This window comes from Eupeodes corollae, chromosome 1, assembly GCF_945859685.1.
Source record: "Eupeodes corollae chromosome 1, idEupCoro1.1, whole genome shotgun sequence".
Taxonomy (NCBI): Eukaryota; Metazoa; Arthropoda; class Insecta; order Diptera; family Syrphidae; genus Eupeodes; species Eupeodes corollae.
This window is the reverse complement of record NC_079147.1, coordinates 170455353-170459645: the sequence shown is the minus strand read 5'-3', so window position 1 is coordinate 170459645 and position 4293 is coordinate 170455353. Positions and strand designations below refer to the sequence as shown.

Here is a 4293-nt window from a genome sequence, read left to right as displayed (position 1 = left end):
TTTGACTAATTTTTCGGAAACGAGCGATCGTATAACATTTTGGTTTGCAGTTGTGGGTAGAGCATTTAAATACCTTTCTTTTGATGTGTATTTTGATTGGTTGGGAAATAATTTTGAAAATACTACTTTTTTCGGCAAGGGTTAGCCCACGATTTTCTCGAAAAACTGAAAAAAAATCATTTTTGAGATTTATGCATCAATTGAAAGGTGGGTCGATGCTCTGTGTTTTAGTGATAACCGCATCATGTTTGGAGGCTTGGTTGAGGAAATAGAGCAACCGAAAGATAATTTGTGATGAGCTGGGTCGAAATTCTGTAATTTTACTTTTTGACTAATTTTTCGGAAACGAGCGATCGTATAACATTTTGGTTTGCAGTTGTGGGTAGAGCATTTAAATACCTTTCTATTGATGTGCAATTTGATTGGGTGGGAAATAGTTTTGAAAATACTACTTTTTTCGGCAAGGGTTAGCCCACGATTTTCTCGAAAAACTGAAAAAAAATCATTTTTGAGATTTATGCATCAATTGAAAGGTGGGTCGATGCTCTGTATTTTAGTGAAAACCGCATCATGTTTGGAGGCTTGGTTGAGGAAATAGAGCAACCGAAAGATAATTTGTGATGAGCTGGGTCGAAATTCTGTAATTTTACTTTTTGACTAATTTTTCGGAAACGAGCGATCGTATAACATTTTGGTTTGCAGTTGTGGGTAGAGCATTTAAATACCTTTCTTTTGATGTGCATTTTGATTGGGTGGGAAATAGTTTTGAAAATACTACTTTTTTGGCAATGGGTTAGCCCACGATTTTCTCGAAAAACTGAAAAAAAATCAGTTTTGAGATTTATGCATCAATTGAAAGGTGGGTCGATGCTCTGTATTTTAGTGAAAACCGCATCATGTTTGGAGGCTTGGTTGAGGAAATAGAGCAACCGAAAGATAATTTGTGATGAGCTTGGTCGAAATTCTGTAATTTTACTTTTTGACTAATTTTTCGGAAACGAGCGATCGTATAACATTTTGGTTTGCAGTTGTGGGTAGAGCATTTAAATACCTTTCTTTTGATGTGTATTTTGATTGGTTGGGAAATAATTATGAAAATACTACTTTTTTGGCAATGGGTTAGCCCACGATTTTCTCGAAAAACTGAAAAAAAAATAATTTTTGTGATTTATGCATCAATTGAAAGGTGGGTCGATGCTCTGTATTTTAGTGAAAACCGCATCATGTTTGGGGGCTTGGTTGAGGAAATAGAGCAACCGAAAGATAATTTATGATGAGCTGGGTCGAAATTCTGTAATTTTACTTTTTGACTAATTTTTCGGAAACGAGCGATCGTATAACATTTTGGTTTGCAGTTGTGGGTAGAGCATTTAAATACCTTTCTTTTGATGTGCATTTTGATTGGGTGGGAAATAGTTTTGAAAATACTACTTTTTTCGGCAAGGGTTAGCCCACGATTTTCTCGAAAAACTGAAAAAAAAATCATTTTTGTGATTTATGCATCAATTGAAAGGTGGGTCGATGCTCTGTATTTTAGTGAAAACCGCATCATGTTTGGAGGCTTGGTTGAGGAAATAGAGCAACCGAAAGATAATTTGTGATGAGCTGGGTCGAAATTCTGTAATTTTACTTTTTGACTAATTTTTCGGAAACGAGCGATCGTATAACATTTTGGTTTGCAGTTGTGGGTAGAGCATTTAAATACCTTTCTTTTGATGTGCATTTTGATTGGGTGGGAAATAGTTTTGAAAATACTACTTTTTTGGCAATGCGTTAGCCCACGATTTTCTCGAAAAACTGAAAAAAATCATTTTTGAGATTTATGCATCAATTGAAAGGTGGGTCGATGCTCTGTATTTTAGTGACAACCGCATCATGGTTGGAGGCTTGGTTGAGGAAATAGAGCAACCGAAAGATAATTTGTGATGAGCTGGGTCGAAATTCTGTAATTTTACTTTTTGACTAATTTTTCGGAAACGAGCGATCGTATAACATTTTGGTTTGCAGTTGTGGGTAGGGCATTTAAATACCTTTCTTTTGATGTGCATTTTGATTGGGTGGGAAATAGTTTTGAAAATACTACTTTTTTCGGCAAGGGATAGCCCATAGAGGAAATATATTATCTAGAGTCCCGACCGGTACCCGTCCTACCTGAAACACCCTCAAATTTTATTCGAGGTGAACTCTCCCAAATTCGAGGTGAACTCTCTCAAATTCGCTGTCGGTGAATACATGTGAGTGGAGAAAAAAAAAGCAAAAAGTCATTCCTGTCAAAAATGACAATCAATTTTGCAAAACAAAACAATGGGTTTCTGATTTTAATAGTAAGTTTTTGTTAATTGTTTTGATTTTTAATATAATTTGATATTTTTCAGACCAAAATTCTTTATAATGAAGAGGGTATATACAAGTTCACTTCATTGAATAAAAAGTAAGTCAAATTGCAGTGAAGGAGGTGCAACAATAATGGATTTATTTTATAGTCTGTCTTTTCATTTTAGATAGTGCCAAAATACAGCAAGCAATTTCCTTTAAGTAATTTGGAAGGCAAACCAAACAAGGCGCTGATTTGCAGGTAAGTTTTTTGTATATTATATTGCTCTTAACAAAATAATATCAATGTTTTTAACTACAGATACTTCCCATTGTTTTTGTATGTACTTCTCAACGGCAATAGCTGCCGCAGGCGTTGACGGCGGAGGTGTCACCATCAAAACCATTAGAAACAACACCACCAAGTCAATGATGCAAGTGGAAGTTTTGCCATGTAATAGTCGACCGCTGACGCCCTTCTCCATCAATTATGTGAGTACGTTTTGAAACATTCATATCGTAGTCAACTAGCTTAATCTTCATCTTCTAGGTGTAAAGAGTACTACCGGTCTGCAGTTCTGCAAGAGACGCAATAAAAACAAGAATGCAATCGCAGGAATACTCAAAAAAATTTCCAACCGTGACTGTAATTGAGTTTAAATTTTAAATCTACAACAAATCCATTTAGTTTGGTCCTAAGAATCACACTGGCTTAACGGTGGCAATCATTCGGGGGCAAATGAGCTGGCCCGACAAGAATCCCCAAGAAGCCAAACAGATTCAGATCAGTCTCTCGGCAGCTACTGACGATGTCGGCGAGTTGAATCCATCGATTTTCACACAGAAAATCAACATCAAAAAAAGTAAGTCAATTTCCATTTCAGATTTCCTTATATAATGAAAATTAATTTCTTTATAGTCACTACTCGTAGCGGAAGCGATCTCTGCGTTGTCGACAATGCGAACCGAATGTCATCAAGCCGGAGTACCAACCGGGGCTCTTGCATTGTAACAGTGTGCGAACATCAGTGTAAATGCGAGGCAGCAGCTACTGCTGCCGCCGAAGCTGACACCGCCTACATAGAAGAGGTAGGTGATACGAATGCCGCTTTAGAAGGAACTTGTTGCGACAATTATAGTACCACCTAAATGACGGGAGTCGAAAATCATTGGTAAGCCTTCTTAAAAAATGAAATACAAAATAATCTGAGCAGTTTTGTATGTACTATTTTAGAATTCCTGCAATTTTAAGAAACTTAAAGGCTGACAAAATAGAAGCTGAATTAAAGGAATTCTTAATGCCTATTGAATCACAAAAGCTTCTGTTTAGAAGTAACTGGCATCGATACAAGAATGCCCCTACCAATTGCCCTAATGATGTTCCAAGAGTTGCTGCGCAAATAGTAGCGAGCCGGCAACCTTCACGTAGTGAGAATATCAGATTGGAATTTTCTTCGTAAAAGAATGATGGCAAGACTACTTCAAAGTAAGTTCCACATTAACAACAAAACTCAAAGGCACTAATTGATGTTTTTCTTTTTCAGTTACAAATCAAAATAAAGCTTAGTCGATTTGACTTCTGCCGTTCAGTTGATTTGACGATATGCTAAGAATCTTTCCGTGATTAGTAAAGATTCGTCGTGGCGTACCTAGTTTTTAAGTGAAGTTTTAATTTTTTCAAAATTGTATGTAATTGGGTATAATTTTTGTTTTTAAAATTCAATTCCATTATAGATTATAGGTTTTAAAATGTATATTACAGCTCCCAAATTGAGTGAAATTAAATCTAAGTATAAATTGAAAATAAAGTGAAATTGTTTTCAGGGTTCTATCATTATATGAAATTGTATATTAAAAAAAACATTTTGATTGACTTTTATAAATTGTATAATTTATTTTGTTTCCTTCTTTTAATTGTTTTAATTTTATTTGGTTCTTTTAATAAAATAAACAAACAAATTATGAGTATTGTATTCATTT

At 35.2% G+C, this 4293-nt stretch overlaps 1 long non-coding RNA gene across 2 annotated transcripts; it reads left to right on the top strand.

Annotated features, from left to right (window-relative positions):
* Nucleotides 1-2330: 2330 nt before the first annotated feature.
* On the top strand, nt 2331-4154 carry LOC129940666 (uncharacterized). Of its 2 annotated transcripts, none has more exons than XR_008780735.1 (7): nt 2331-2431; nt 2502-2575; nt 2636-2805; nt 2864-3176; nt 3233-3485; nt 3548-3799; nt 3858-4154. It is a non-coding gene; the product is annotated as an uncharacterized LOC129940666 (long non-coding RNA). The 2 variants fall into 2 exon arrangements; XR_008780736.1 differs by having other exon boundaries at nt 2484-2575.
* The last annotated feature ends 139 nt before the right edge of the window (nt 4155-4293 follow it).